We start from the raw sequence: 17,488 nt of genomic DNA, 5'->3' as shown, positions 1-17,488 counted from the left end.
CATTGGTTTAGCACTGACCACTCCGTCGGGGGGGGGGGGGGGCAATGAAGTTAGTAATTCATCTCAGAAAAGGGCAGTGTCAGACCCAGCCAATCGCTAAATATAATGTGCCGCCAGCGATTCATGGGATCTGGAAAGCCGGCTCACCTCTGAACTTTGGCCTTTTTGAAATGGGCAACCTTTGCCGGGTGACCCGTTTGAATCCCCACACCTGCTGGGAAATGTGTCTGGAGTACATGAGCTGGGGAGGCATTAGTTCCTTCTGTCACGATGCCCTTGCACAAGGCAACTGCTCTAAGAGCATGCATGCGTGGTTCCCTGAAGAAATATTTAAAGTAACAATGCCTATATTTGCAACAGAGATCTTCAGTGATCAGATATGATGGGGTACCGAAATAACCCAGTACCAAGTAGTATCAGAACTCACCATTCAAAAAGAGACCTGTAACCGATCCTTTTTTTTGTGCCCAGAACGAGAAAAAAAAACGATTTGCATGATTTATGATCGCAGCCAATCATCACTATCCATTTATTCTTTGACTTTACTTGAAGTGCTTATCCTGCTCCGGGTCGCAGGGGGGCTGGAGCCGATCCCAGCTGACATTGGGTGAAGGCAGGGTGCACCCGACTATCGCAGGGCTGACAAGTAGAACCCGGAGAGAACCGACGCTGACACAGGGAGAACATGCAAACTCCACACATAAGGCCCGTCCAGCCCGGGAGTCAAAACCGGGACCTGAACGCGTAGATGTCTGAGTCGGCAGCTAACAGTGCTAACAGTGGCAACAGTGCTGACAGAGACCACAGGTTTTACGTGGTATATGGACCGGAAAGGTGGGCGTCACGCTTCTACCGACAACACGGCCCTGCCATCGTGAGTCCGGCGACGCCGTTATCAGCACAGCTTCCATTAACATGATGGGTATTGAATGAAGTACTCTAATGGTATCGGTATCACTTTAAGGGTACTGGAAATTGGTACCGGCATCGTTAACAACACCCAGCCCCGAGGGTCAGAGAATCTTTTGTTCAGAACTGTATTTTGAAGAAAGCTTTGACGGGGAATAAGACAGCCAACCGGTGTTAGCGAGGGTCAAAGAATATGGCCGGTCTGCCAGAACAGGGGGCAGATTAAACTCTCCTCTTCCTCAACACAACTACTGTGAAGCCACCGCGTGCCCTCAGGGGGTGGGGTGTTTGGAGGTGTGGGGTGGGGGTGTGGGGGGGGGGGTTTGACTGTAATGATTGGCACCTGTGAAAGAGGGTTTGGGCAAGTGCACGGACCATATCAAAGAGGATCAGCCGGGGCACAGTGTGACCTGACTTTTATTAGGTGCCAAAATGAAATGGTCGCTCTATAGCCCCTTCAAGAAATCATTTAACCAGCCACAGCTGAGAGAAATACACGCAAGCATGCACACGCTGGTGAAGTCACACACACACACACACACACACACACACACACACACACACACACACACACACACACACACACACACACACACACACACACACACACACACACACACACACACACACACACACACGCACACACACACACGTATAATAAAGACCAAAGGTTGCTAGTATACATTTACCGTGTGGTGAAGGTTGTCTACATCATTGTGTTGGCTGAAGTGATTTGTAAAACATCTATTTGAACATCTTTCAGGCTTTTGATCACATACACACACACACAGATGTGATGTAAGATGTTATTGTAATTGGTGCAGCTGTATTTGACCAAAAATAAATAAATCTCACTGAAGTCCAAAAACGTTTTGATCCGCAGTTAGGAGTTTGCTCAGTTGTCGACCACAACCAAAAGAAAACTCTTTCACAGACTGTAAAAAGGAGGACGGGTCATTACGTCATTGTGACATCATAGTTTAAATTTTGCATTGGTGCCAGACTTTGGTGCCCCTTTTATTAGAGATAATGGTGCGTGGCAAGTCCCATTATAACGCATCGTATCGGGGGTGATGATGACTGATGTCTTTCATCTAAAAGTCAAAGCAGCTGCATATAGTTCAACTCAAGCCCCTGTTTGGTCCAAGCTGCCTACATGATGATACATGACTCAACGTTAACCATTTTAGCTCTGATTAAAGGTGCTATTGATGATATTGATCACTTTCTGCAACTAGATTTCTCCATGAATCTCTCGTAGTAGAGTAATTCATTCATTTTGCAACGAGTATCTCTACATTCAGCTTCAGCTGTAGGTTCCTTTGTGCAGTGGTGTGCTCTGATGTGCATCGTCGTTACAGATTGTTTGAGGGGAACTGTAAACTGGACGCCACCGTCGCTAATGCTAACAGAGCTCCTCGCGGACTGAAGCTGTTATTTTTCTCACTTTAACAATCTAACCGGCGACAACACATTAGTTCAGATTGGCTGTTGTAAGAAGGACTTTGGCTGATTTTCATTAAACATGCAGTATTGTAATTTTATGGGCTATTTTTAAGGGTTGTTTGGACGATTAAGTTGAGATAGCTAATAAATGTGAACGTCGGTTGTCACTTGTTGCCACGATACATTTTTTGTAATTTACGGTAAACAAAGTGTAAATGCTAACTTAGTTCATTACCAAAGTAACAAGTACCGGTACAGGGTCCAGATTCATAGACCTACTCCTGACGATAATAGGAAACCTTATCCAAAGAGCTGGCTAACGTTAGCCCTCCTAAATATGAATGAGCATCATAAACAGTCTGGTGATCGCCTCAATGTCCGCTGAATAGACTGTATGCTTGGCACCAATGTGCGCTCACGCACTACACAGCGATGTAATGACCCTTTCTTCTTTCTTGCGTTCAACAAGATGATGGTAAACTAATAGACAGCATCACTTTCTTGAAAGAGGGATGTTGTTCGCAGTTCTATGTGGATTTTTCAGAACTCTGGGAAATAACAATAATCAACCTCAGTCTAAATTGTGTGCATGGATTTGTCAAAATTGGATCAAACTGTGGAAGATATAAATGAAAAAAGGATTCGCATTAGTTTTGCAATAGTGGGGGAATGTCAAGTCCTTAATAAAAACAGCTACATATGTCGTGCTGCTGATTCTGAAGGGGAAACAAATGTCTTAAACGGCTTATAAGTTACTGACCAGAAAGTCCTAAATTCGGCTGAATGATCCGATTTCAATCTTTCAGTCCGAGTAGTGAAGAGGAAGTTAAGAGAAGCTCTGAGGGACAAAGCATCTCAAAACAAGAGTTTTAGTCCTGCAAGCGTGAACATTTAACCTTGTTATCCACGAGTGTAAAAATAAGTTTAGCTGAAGCACTTTGTTGCCAAAAAAGAACTTTTGGCATCCATCTATAGCAACTTATTTGGTGCATCTCAGATCGCTGCCCTCTAAGAAGGTAAAATCAGTTGTCAGAGGTGGAACAGTTGATAAAAGGGTCAGATCTTTTAGGAAATAAGGAGTACACAGTCGTAGGGTCAATCTTAAAGTGCCGTAAGTACACACTCAAACAAACAGGAAGCATTAGAACCACTTTCCATGTTCACCTCCTCTAGAACAGAAATGGACCAGCTTCAAGTTGTCCACGCCGACGCTTTTCTTGGCATTTCTTCTATTCTCAGTCTGGTTATTGGAAGTCTGGACTTCATAACAGATATTTACTTAGCAGCACCCCCGCTCTCTCCTCGCCATCTCTCTCTGTTGCCGTTTGCTCATTTGTTGTGTCTCCACATTGGCCGAGCCGGCCGTCCCCTTGAGGGACCGCTTCACTCATGACTTCCACTGTTGTGTGTCGGCAGTCCTCTGCCTTTCCTGCACAAACATATCGATCACTTCCCCTCCTCCTCCTTTGTCACCTTTTTTTCTGTCCTGAAGCTAAAAATACACTTTTCGCGACCAATCCGTGTCGCCGACGTCCACCTCTAGTCCTGTCTCCTTCATCCTTTGACCTCGTCTCCTTCGGGCTTTAATCCTCTTCATATTTATGTCCAGAATGTTTGTTACGTCAAAAATCCGTCTCGTTACGTCCCCAAGACCCTGTGACCTTAGGATGCTAGGATCGCCTTTGCATTGGACTCCTTTGTGAAAACCCACGAATGTACAGTCCTCACATAAATGCTGATTGCTGTGTTATTAGGTTCCTATAGCTCATAAAAACACGCCAGCCCCTCGATGTTTACAGAGCCGGGGACTTTACAAGGGTCAATAAAAGGAAATTGCTGCTCAAAGCAGATGTGGGAGTATGCCTTAAGACGTACAACTCAATCTATGACCGGATCCAAACTAAAATAAATAAAGAACCCCGGCCCTCAAGGACCCCCTTCTTTTGGATGACAGAGGAAAGTCCATCCCCGCTGTCTAATTGTCGAGCCAGGCTCAGTCGTATGCCCAAAAAAAAGTGTCTTCACTCTGCCCTCGTTTACCCTCGTTGATGAAATCTCACCTGTGATGCTCTTATCTCTTTGACAGGGCCGACAATAACAGGCGCCGAGGTCACCGCAAAGACACTGCTTTACTCCCAAAATAACAAGTTTGGGTTTCATAAGGCTGGAGAAGTGGCAATAATGTCCAGATCAGTGGATCCACACGCTCCCGTAAATACCCTTGGCAGCGCGAGAAGAGGTGTGTTTTTATTTTTCGGAAAGGTCGCGGCGGCGAGGCCTCGACTGAAGTGTCTCAATCAAGGCGGCGCAGAGGGGGGGGGTCACCTGATGGCCAAAGGCGTCCGCTCCAGAGGGCACTTAACCCTGGATGAGTAGCTAATGGAGGGAGTCATCCAGAGCAGATTCACCTCACACATTTAAATAGGCGTCCACTCACAAATGCACGGAGGAAGTGCGTGGAACTGCCGAGTGCTACGAAGCCAAAGGTGCTATTAAGGGGACGAAATAACACTCAACAACATCCACACGAGCTGTATCGGTGTGTACCGAGCAGATAGTTAGGGAGCGGGACTTAAAGAAAGGGATTTGTTTTTCCTCCATTATTTAAAAGTAGGATATTAAACCTTTGATTGTCTGCGTGTAATCTCCGCAGGATGGAACAAAACTGATTTTTTTTTGTGAGAATTCAAAGAATAGCCCGAGACTTACTCGTCACCCTGACAGGAGTCAACGTGAAGAAGAAACTGAGGGTGAAAAACATGCGGTAAAAAAAGAAAGAAGAAAACTCGACAACATATTAAATGTGATCGCGCCGTAACGAAAAGCGAGCAGTGATAATAATAAGCTCTGATGGGGCCCTCTTATGGCCCATCGATTTCCAATAGCTGAGATCATAGAGAGCTGGGTGGGGTAATTACACTGTGCAAGCAGAGGTCGTCCTGAGCAAATATCATTATCATCAGATTAGAATGAAAGGCTGGAGCGGGTCGAGCACGCGGCGGGTGAAGGAGACCCAGAGGAGAAGCTCCTCGGCACACATCCCTGACCCTTCATCCGTCTCAATGTCCCCCACCTTGCTCCCGACTCCACGGGTCAGCCCTACATCACACTGACACAAACAAGAGGAGGGAGGGATGGGAGGTGGCGGGGGACAGGTCACCGAGGCGCGTCCATTCATCAGCGAGGGACAAGGCGTATGATGAGAATGATGCCTCGGAGTAGCAAACACATAAACAAGGCGCACGACACCGGCTCGGAGCAGAGCGGATACGGGGGGCAGCGACACCACGAGTTGCCGCGCTTTACCGGAGGCTGGAGCGATGGAAGGGTTACGTTTATTTGGGTACAAAAAGGGCCTTCAAGTAGCGGTCATGAATAAAGAGTTATTCCTCTACTTACGTGGCTATGTCAGTCATATCAATTTACAAACATATCTATTATTGATTCATGTCTTGATTATTTCTTATATTAATCATTTAGTCTTTGAAATGTCAAAAAAAAAAAAATAGTGAAAAAATGACCTTCACAAGTTCCCAGAACCGAAAATGCCATCTTTAAATTATTCATGTTGTCCAACCAACAAACCCGAGCATATTTAAAATGAGTCAAAACAACAGGAGGTTCTAGCAGCTGGAACCAGAGAATGATTTGGTGTTTTAGTTTTGTACACGACTTAAAAGACTAATGAATTAGTAGAACTGTAGTAGATGTTAACAAACTAAAATAATTGACTGTTCCAGTTCAAATAGTTCTAGTTGCACGAAGATATAACCGCAACGGTTCGTATGATAGCTTAAAAAAGTTACTCCTTGCCTTTGTGTGTTTTCCTACTAAAGTCCAGCAACACGTGTCAATTAATGCTGGTTAGGTTTAGAAATAGATCGTCTTTTGTGTTAAAATAACCACGGACGTGCGATTACTGATGTAGGTAAGTTACGTGACAAAAACATCAACTGATTATGTTAATAACATAATTTAGGGCGCATTATTTTTGGTAGGTATTGCTAAGAATGCTGTATGATACCAGCCTGCATTATGTTATGTATGATATTAAAAAGTCCCTGTTTTTATTTCTACCAGTGTTTAAAGTATCAGTTAAAGTAAGCTCAAAGTATCAGTTTGTTTGGTATCAGTGTGTATCATATGAATAACACAACGCGTGCATATCAAACAAAAGCATAACTGGCAGTGCATAGCTAGTTGTGATTGAAACTGTCAAGGGTCCGACCGCATCAATAAACAGAAACACAAGGAGTTAGTATAGAAACACATATTAGCAATTAACAGCAGAATTCTCTCTCTCTCTCTCTCTCTCTCTCTCTCTCTCTCTCTCTCTCTCGTCGTTTAAGGTTCAAACGAAGTGTGGAGAAGTAGATGAACCATTCAGAGATGATTAGGCGGGAGGGAGTCCCTGCAGGCCCGCCTCACCTCACCCATCTCCCTCACCCTGGGTACCCCTCCGCCGCCCAGCAGAGTGCCACTCTGACGGGCCTGTGACGGTCCCTATCTGTGGCGCTCAGGGTGGGATCTGGCCCGGGCCACCTGCATTAACATAAACAAGGCGTGCTGCTGGGGTCCGCCTGTCAGGGGCTGTCACCGCCGAGGACGGAGGAGACACGCCTCTGCATTACCCTCCAGGCTTATCTCGCTCTCGGTGCGTCCCGCAAAGAAGAAGAAAAATAAGTGGGGATTAGTGCTCAGTCAGGAATTGCTTTTGGGTCCTTGTCACTTCTCTGCCACTTTCCCAAAGCGAGGGAATCCCTGGAGTTTTTAAAACGGCAAAACCCCCACAGGATGTGAGTGTCTTTGATTTCTGGTGACACCTTTGGTGCTAAGTTGTGTTTACGTGATCCAACGACATCTGTGGAAATCTACGTATCGTGACAAAATGAAATGCTGCAGTTTTTAGGTTTTTCCGTGTGCATGGGGTCCTTTAAGAAGACGTTAAGCGGACAAACAAACTCAGCACTAGACTAAAACATAAGTGCACAAAATAAACCCAAAGATAAGTTGACCAGAACCAAGATGTGGTGAAGCTGAACAGACCCAGAGAAAGAAGACACCAATTAACAAGCAGCCGAGGTCGTTTTCTCTGCACTCTACATTTCACAGTCTCAGTCTCACTGTTATGAGCCGATAGCGATCAATGGGGGCCCCAAACCTGAACCAACAAGCCTGAATACAATCTGGATCTGGACCTGGACCGGGTCCCGGGCCAGGTTTTTGGTTAAAAGGAAGTGGGCCTGTGAAGAACTTTACTTTTGACTAATATTCATATAAATTACTAACGCTTCTACTGGAGAATGTTTTATTTCTGCTGCAGTTGAAAAAGTGCCACTTCAACAAAGAATCCGTCCCAAATTAAAAATGTAATGTTCACAAATAAGCACAAAGACATTCAGTAGATGTGCTAATGATTAATTCCATGACAAATACCTATACGTTGAAAGGTTTGAATAAACCTTTAAAATGATTACTGTGTTCTGAGACTTTTTCAAAACATATTCCGACTGACTGCTTATTCAATCGTCGAATAAAAGGAAACATATTCTGTGAAAAGTACTGCTGCAGGGGTTTGAAAGAAGAAATAACTCAAAGTGGACTTCTCGCAGAGCAAAAGCCACGAGTGAAACCTTGAGAGAAGATCTGTTTCCGAGGTCAGAAATGAACTTTCACACTTTGCTTTGCCGAAGTTTCTTCCCCTCTCTGTTTACCATGCTGGCTGCGGCTGCCTTGTTTACAGCAAACTTCTATTTTTTTCAGCCGAAGAGACGCAGGAGCATGATCAATCACAAAATGATTTCTTGAACTGCATCCGTACAGCATGTAGACTTTCGTTCGCCTATAGAATTCCTTCGGCAGATTTGTTGACGTCCCCGCGTCAGTGATTTCCGAGGAGGCCCCGCGCTCCGGTGTCACCGACGATGATGTAGCGTGAAAGGTAAAGGTGCTCCAGCTCTGGCTGACGGATGTCTGCTTCACCGACAAGTAAACAGCAGTTAAGTCCTTCCTCTTCCTCTCCACCTTCCTCTACCTCAGCCAGCACGGCCGCATGGCTCCCGGCCAACCAAAAAAAGACGTCTGCAACACTGTGAGAGCCCGATCCATAGCTCCAGACCTCGGGCCTAATCAAACAGACCGAATGTAGGGATGGAGTCAATAGCTGCTTAATTACTAACGAGGGTAATGACAATAACAATCGCATTCCTTTCCGGGCTGACGTAATTAAGCGAGTCACGCCGAGGGGCGAGCCCGCCTCCAAGCGGGGCGGCAATTAGGGGGCAGGAGCCGAGGAGGCAGCTTGTGGCAAAGACATGAGACGAGCTGCAGACACTGTCTCAGCAGTCTCCTTTCTTTTTTTTCCCGTCCAACACCTTGTCCTCCTTTCAGGCATCAGTATCATCAGTTGGTGCCATGCGCTGACAGCGCCGGGCTTCATTATATCTGTCCTGCCCGTCGGCGGTGCGAACACCGTGTTGTTCATAGCCCGGCTTCCTCCGGCACGTCGCTGGCGGCTGCCATGTTTAATGACCCCCCTCCCCCTCCCCCTCCTCCTCCTCCGCCTGTATCCAGCGCTCAGTAGGCACAGCGTGAGATGTGGGGAAACACTCAATTTCTGTAATGGCTTGAAATGGAGTAAATATCACTCCCCCCACACTTGCATTTGTTACTCGTTCGAGCCCCGTTATCACTTGCTGCCTAATTTCCTGGTGCACTGACAAAGGCAGAGGGCGTTTCCATGGAGAGGGAACCCTTGCGGTTTTTCATGCTTCTCTCAACTTGGCACTCTGTTCATTTCACAGCAATTATACTGAGTCATTCCACACATTCTGCCACAGAACTCAGGGGAAGGACCTTTCAGCTAATTGCTTTCAAACGGAAATAAAAAATAATCACACGGCTACTTTGTCAAAATGACTCCTGTTATGCAGCATTTGGTACGGGGAAATTGATGTGGAATTCCTTTTAATGCCCCATTTACAATACCCTTCGCTCTATTTCAGGATGAATGGCCTTCTTTAAATGCATCTGGGATGAAGTCCTGACACTGCATGCACCATGATTCTTCAGCTTCACAACTTTTCTTTTTTTTATAGTCCAGGTTTTTTTTTTTTTACCCTGAATATTTGGATCTATTTCCGCTGGAGCAGCTCTATAGTGTGACATTCACTCCTCAACATATATAAATCCAGTTATTTATTATGACATTAATATTTAATGATGGGTTTCACAGTTATTGACTCTGCCTTTACGTCCATACTGCACACGATCTTTTCTCTTTTGTTTCTGTGACTCATCCGAGGTCTTAGAGGTTTTCTTTCTGCTAATAGACATCACTCTATTCAGGAGATGCAGGTACAACTTAAAGATTAGACGGCATGCTGCTGCGTACAGTAATGGAAACGAGTAGAGCAGCCACAGAGTGTCTGTTACCACATTAATCATGAATGAGCCGCCAACGTGTTCAATATTCCTGCAAAACAAAGCAAAAAATACTCTCAACAATTACTGGAATGCGGCTGCTGAAGGAGAGACTGCTTGAGGCTGAAACGCTTTAAGCGGACTGTGACGCAAACACGTCCACTTGACACCCCAGGGTTGGACTCGTCTCTCTGTGATGTCATTGAGTTCCCTTTCTTAATTCATGCTCAGCTGAAACGTAGACCATGAACATGAGTTCAGAGAAATCTCATATGTGATGTTGTACTGGGGTGCTTTGAGCTAAATAATGACCGAATGCTAACATGCTCACAGTGACAATGTTAACATGCTGATGTAGCATGTTCACCATCTTATTAAATTAGCATGTTAGCATGATAACATATGCAAATAAGCACTAAATACAATGTACAGCTAAAGCCGATGGGAATGTCATTAGTTCTGCAGAGTGCTGTTGTATTTTTGCAGGCCAACAGGAAGTTAGCATCACACTGGTTCCCTCCACAACAACCCAATGGGATTTGAGATTATTCTAGAAAATCATCAACACAATTGACAAACACTTTATGATTTTTGAAGCAATCAGCAATCCGCTTGTCACATGAATACGATCTTTTCAAAATAAACTTCTCTCTTCACAGGAAACTACTCGGTTAGGTTTCGGAAAATATTGTTATTTGGGTTACTATAACCAGTTAACTTTAACTTTAACCAAGTTTTGGAACAAATACATCAACATAGACATCTCGTCTCACACGGGGAAGGACCAGCGGTCTCCTGGCTGAGAGATTGTTGTTTGATCTCTGTTTGTTGGACCCATCCAGCTCCCTTACCTCCCACCCGTACCTCATACATGATTACGTTCATTTCGTGGGATATTTACAATTTCCGGCGCATCATTTTTCAGTCGGCTTCGTCTCTGGGGACCGTGAATGTCTGTACAAAATGACTAATCCTTCTCACAGATGTCATTTTTCACAAGTGAAACCCCTAGACTTGTTGGTGGCACAACATGAAAAGTTAGGGATCAAAGTCATTATGATTCATCCTCTGGGGAACATGAATCTGTATCAAGCTGTACAAAAAACGTCAACCACATGATGGCACAAGAGGGCAACTTAGTGATGGCTAAACTGGACAAAATGTAACGGCAATTCATCTAAAAGTTGTTCAGTCAAGACAAAGGTGGTGCACTGACCTAAAGCCGTGCCAAAAATGTTGACTACCCAAGAAGAACTCCTGCAGCTAAATTATTTTCAAACATTCCCTCGATTTTTCCACTCAATTCCACAACTCTTACACAAACTCCTGCTCTGCAAGCGCCGTCTGGCTGTAACCACAGTATTCGCCAGCAAAAAATATATTTGTCAATACACATCAACCGCTGTAATATGAGCTGCAGCGGGCTATTCTTTCGGGTTTAGCGAGCCTCATGTTTGTTATTTTTGCCGTTTGAAGGCAGGCAGGCAGAGCGGTGCCGATGATGTGTTGACGTATGGTGGGAGGCAGGAAGAGGCAGCTGCTGTTCATCTCCACGAGAGGAAGGCCACTCTGAGAGGATGAGTGGAGAGGGGCCTTTCAGAAGATCTCTGAGTCAGAGCGAGTGGGGAGGCATCGGGATATTATTAGGGAGGTGTGCCTGCTGCCCTGCTATTATGACTGAAATAAATGCTTGTTCTTCTGCTGCTGCTTCAGACCGAAGATACACCTGCCCCGCGTTGTTTCATCAGGTGTTACATGTGAGATGTGAAAGAGATTTGAAACCTGTGATTCCCCATCAGATCGTAGGGCTAAACAGACCTTTTGATTGTTGTGAAAGGGACTGAAGGCTATTAGGGATGAAAACCTGTTCACCGCAGATTAATGACGCTGCGAGAGGAAGATTCAGAAAAGTGAGGAATATGGACTTGAATCTTTGTTTGACATTCACTGCAGTGAATTCCATTATCTCGGTACGGTTTAGTAACCTGAAACAGCTACAATACATAACAGAACCTCCAATAAAAGACGCCCAACAGGAGGTCTGCTTTTTTATTCTCCTTAATTCCTCCGCTGACTGAGGCTCTACAGACTCTGTATTATCTCATGTGAAACAGCCACACTGCACTTAATCTCTAGTCTAAATGCACTTAAATAAATGATTGAATGTATAGCGCGGGAACCGAAATGTCACTGATGAGCTCCTTTTTGAAGCTTTGTGTAAAAACATAAAGGCAGAAATGAAAATGTTAATGAATTGTCTGAGGAGTAGGAGATCAGAGGAGCCAAACGAATTTCATATCACACCTAAAGACCTGGCATTTAATTAAAGTGGCCTGAAAAATGGCTGCCTGGTTGGCTGACAACAGTTTCTCTTGAAGCAAATTAAAGAAATCAATTACTGCCGTGTGAAAAAGTGTAATGCCAGCACACTGGAGCCCCCCGCGGCGTCACAATGAGACACCGGGCCAAGGGGAGAGGAGCGAGGAGGAGGGCGCCTCCACTGTGTGCCACATCTGACTGGCTCGGCTACAGAGTTTATCTCGTCAACCTGTTACGGGCAACAGAGCCTGAAAAAAGGGCCCACGCGCTGGAATGAAGCCGCAAATCAGCCGAGCTGCCTCCACATGCCTGAGCCTCCTCCACTCTGCTCCCAGCTCTTACTCATTCTCTCACCTTAATTCTCCCCCTCTCTCCTGTCTCACAAATGCAGAGTGGACACATATGGTGCACATGCTTGGGTTGGAGACATTTCAGAGTAATAACTACATACTGCATGTGGCATGTTGGCTCGTCAACGTCGTCCTCTTACTAACGGAACACGGCTCCTTCCTGATTATATGACGATGTGTCTGTTAAAGCCACAATTTACTCCTTTTGCAAAGCCCCGCCCCCTGCTGCTACTCCGTCACGCCTGTCAGAGCTACGTTACCCTGGAGCCCACACTGCCACTAACTGCACTCCCTTAAAAAATATCTTTCGGAAAACTAAAAAGTGATTGCAGAGAAAGGCAGACAGAACGGGTCTACAATGTGTGTTTTAATGAGGTATCCAGGATGAAAACAGGTTGAAAAGATAAAGATAGAAGCTCAAGCTACAGATCTCAGTGTAAAAGTGAAGCAACACATCACCTGGAGATCCAGACTGGAGACAATGTCTTTATTCACTGTTACAATCATTAAGGTGGCCGATGCTACGATATGATTGGCCGCTCTGCATTCGCAGCGATGGACAAGTATATTTTCTTTGCATGTTTTACCATTGATGTTGTTGGGGGGGGAGGCTGTTTTTACCAACATTGGGCCGAGATTTCCACACCAACATTTGCCAGAAATATCAAGCTCTAAAGTAAATATTGGCATGAAGTTTCCAAAGAACATTCATGCTCCCCAGGATGAACCTTTGGTTATTTGAACACTCCAGTGCCACCCGCAGGACAACCAGTACATCTTAAGACCTGCTACTGGTAAATAGAAGTATACTCTCTGACTTTCATGCTACTGAAGACATACAGTAAATATTTTTTAAAAACATATGAGGAATAGTTTTAAGTCTCAGAAACTTCCTAAAACAGCTTGGCATTGTAGATTTGTACCAACGCTACTCAAACAGGAGAAAATAATACATTTGTTGTGGACATATTTGTTTGATTCTGACAAAAAAAATTATTTGGGGGCAAATACAGAAGGTTTTTTTGGTATGGAAATGTACAACAAGATATGAATATTACCACAAAATGTTGGCTATTGTTTTAAAAATGTTGTTATTCATGTGACCCATGTCATACCTGGTAATCTTAAAGTGGTAAATTGCAGCAAGGTACGCTTTAAGGTGAAAGTACACATTTTATCCAGAGGTGCAGTATAATCTATATTTATGGCAGATTTTATGGTGCAGCCTTTAGCTGATCATTAACTAGATTTCCTATTTATTTATTTATTTATTACTGGTGCTGGTGTACCACTAAATAAAGTGCTGGTGACAAAACCTTTGCAAGCAAGAAATAAAGAAAGAACAGTTTACTCTACTGGCTGTTCCAAGAGAGCGAGTAAGGAATTAATGAAGAGGAAAGCTGATACACTGTAGGTTAGCGACTGTAAGAGAAAGTGATTACATGCTAGTGGCCTGCTGGAGGAAGGAGCCACTTTATAATAGGAATATCTGCTGTCATAGTCCTGCTGCTCAATTTTAATGCAGTGAGTTACGTACACCGTGCCGTTCAGGCGGAACTGACTGCCACCCTCTCTAAATGTTAATCTCATTGTTATCAAATCAACGGCAACACACACAACAGGAGCAGCAATCACATATAGACTTTGTCCAAGGATACAGACAGGCACTCAAGGTCGGTTTGAGTATAAATTCACTTTGATTAAGTGCTGACACGGACATTAGATAGTCAATAACAATGGAGGTGAATGAAATGCATTTTAAAAACGTTTCTTTCCTCCTGTATGTTCACTTGACTCTGGATCTCTGGCGCTCTGGTGCTGCCCTGAGACCTCTCATGACACACACACTCTCAAACACTTTGTCACTTTTCAGAGTGGTTGTTTGACAGGTGTGAAGCAGTCCTCTCCTTCTCCGTTATTCTGCTGCACCAACAGCTCCAGTCCAGTCCCCCTGCTGAAATCAGACTGCTCCATCAGGGGGCCTGTTGGAGACTATTTGGTCTTGATCCACGGCGGATCAGCATGCATCACAATGTGCCAGATACTGAGGAGTGGCTCAAACGGAGCTATGAATGATGAGGCATTTATGTCTAATGGCAACGCGCAGCACCAGTGCAGGAAGTTAGCACTCAAAAGATGCTTTGGTGCATAACGGAGCCTTCAGTACGTATATATTTTGCTTCAGTGGTGAAGCAAAATAATGATTTTTTTTGGGCCACCTTTTAAGTTGCTTATTTACACATCCAGCAGTTATGGAGCAACACTATCATTCATTTGTAGTCCTGTTTAACGGCAACTGAAGTATGCAAGTCCAATTTACAGTGTCTTTTTGCTCTGTTTTTGGTCTCGGAAGGGAAATATCTCTCACTTTAGCTGCTAAATGCTCCACTAATTCTGTCTGTCTGCTGGTTTTTTACAGCTTCTCTGCTGAAAACAGCTGAAAATAACACTGAGAGCTGTGAGAGTGAATCAAACAGTAAAGTGTTGGTCCTGTAAAGCCAAGGGGAGCTGCAGATTCAGGAGATTTTCATCTGTAGTGATCATCAAGAACAACACCGTTCACATTGCTACATGAGCCGCGTTTCCATTCACATATAAATATACATACATTTATGTGCATTTTGAAATATCGGCTTAGGAAAGAGAATTGAAAGCAGCAACATTTGATAAAACTTCCTCAAAAACATATTTAAACTCGCTTCAGGTTTTTTTTTTTAAAGATATTTCAAAAGTTTACTTGAAATTCAATAGTTTGTTACTGTGAAAATATGGATTATAGACGCATTAAGTTAACGCACCAATAGTACTGTGGGAGAAACACAGAAATGTTTACAAGTAGAAGTAGAAGTGAAGAATTATCAAATGTGCTTACGCTGTCTAAAGTAAAGTACTAAGAGTCAGTGTTAACTTATTGATACCTCACAAGTTCATCAGTGTAAAAAGAGATAATGAAAATTACCAAAATGTAGACAAAAAATTGAAAAAATCTCAAACAGTGTAAAAATAAAACATTAACTGGGTTGACGTGTTTTCTCTAAACGTGTCAGCGGCTAAAGGAAAATGGTTTTATAATTACAATAATTCAGCTGCTTACAGTATGCAAAAGTTAGTGTTTTGGCACAAATTGAAAACAATTGAAATGTGTGTTTTCAGGTTACAAGATCAATATTATGATCAATATTGTACATTCAGCCTTATTTAAGCTCTTTCATTGCTTGCAACCAAAATGGATAAAACGACAATGCGTGACGGCAATTAACTCTGTTGGACGTTTAACAGCCTGTGAAGCTGTTGTTCACTGAGAGCCGTACGAGCAGCTCCAGTGGAGTTTTCCTGTGGTTTGAAGTTTTACGCTTGGACTCACTGGCATGTAACCTGATAATAAGCCATTCATGCATTAAAAGTTGTGTTTGCTCACAATTCAAAACACATCGATCTCGGCATGCCGGCATGAACTTGATGGTCTACTCCCAGTCACAGCGGGGAAAGAGGCGGCGTGCCATTCAGACTGCAGAGTGAGCAGAATACAGATGCAGTTAAGAGTTTACAGGATAGCCGTGTTTATGTGTTTTACCATCTCTTTCATCTGCAAGTCTGATATGACAGAAAAAAAAGTATGGGCATGAAAATGTGATTTATTAAAACTCCGAATGTTTCAAATTTAAAAAACTGCATTTAGAAATGACGGCAACTTGTTTTTGCTATTCGTTGTCGTGATTGTTGTTTTGAAAAGTCCAATAAGAAATGTCTTTTAAAATAAATGAATCAGCAGCGAGCTGAATAACAGTAGTTTGGGTTGTAGTGACAGATTCAAAAGTTTTTAATACCTCAGACTGATCGTTCAAAGGATGTCAAATCGTATATCGACTGTGTCATCAGAGTTAAACAGAACTCTAGATTAAAAGAAACGTTTGCTAGAAGATAAAATACGACATCTTCAGCTTGGGAAATAGCATGTCTTTTTAAATTTGTGCATAAGCAATGCACTCTGGCTCAAACTGATGAAATAGTTGTGTCTGTCCGTCTGGGGAGGGAGCGCTGCAGTGGTTGTGTACGGGCAGCAGGGAGTGCTAAAGGCAGAAAAAAAGAAGAAGAAAAACCTCTTCTTCAAGAAAGTGTGAGAGTCCCTGTGGAAAGTCTGTGCAGGACTGAGAGGGTCAGAGAAAGTTTGCTTGCCCCTCAAGTCCAGAGTGTGTGTGTTTGATAAAAGTTCTCAGAGCGCAGATCTGAGACCGTGCACCGGTCTCGGCAGTCCAACAACACTCCTTCCGATTCTTGCTGACAGTGGAGACGAGCGGATAGAGTTAACACGGGGAAGCTAATGAATATGAATGAGGTAAATGAAAGCTGATGAATGTTATCCCTTATCTCCATAAAGATTGGACAATTCCCTTGAACCTCTGCCAAGGACACACGCAATAAAGAACAAATTTGAAGAGTTTGCTTGTCTGGCAATTTGATGGACGTTGATAAGGTTACATCACAACGCAGTGATATATAATGTCTGGATGAGGGTGAGATCTGAGCTGCAGATCACTGTTTAATAGTTTGTCCATTGTCACGGCAATTGCTAAAAGAAAAAATCAATGTTGATTTTATAAGATCTTTTACCAATATCCTGCAGGGCTCATACACACATTTGAGTTATTAAAATGAATATGTCTATTAAGGTATTTTCTTCCCGAGAGACCACTGCTAGCTGACGAAGAGATATATACTCTCATTTTCCTCTTCATTTTCCCGGTGTCAGATCAATCATGCACCATCCCAACTCAAGGTGAAACCCATCAAAGTGTCATTCCTCCATTGTGGGTGATTCACAGGAAACTCCGGCACACAGACGGGCGGGCAGACAAACAGAAAGACAGCATCAACAAGCGAGTTGGGGGGGGGGGACAAACAGCCCCGATGCCCGGAGAGATTAATCTGCTTTTACTGCCGGTCCTCAAGAGCAAAACGAACACAACTCCCAGTCGTAAAAATTGGCTCATAAACACCAGCAGGCCGCATGTAGAAAGAAATGAAAAGTCTGTCCAATCTAC

The sequence above is a fragment of the Anarhichas minor genome, unplaced genomic scaffold (assembly GCF_050575085.1).
Source record: "Anarhichas minor isolate MPS153535 unplaced genomic scaffold, ASM5057508v1 ptg000007l, whole genome shotgun sequence".
Taxonomy (NCBI): Eukaryota; Metazoa; Chordata; class Actinopteri; order Perciformes; family Anarhichadidae; genus Anarhichas; species Anarhichas minor.
This window is presented reverse-complemented; position numbering follows the sequence as displayed.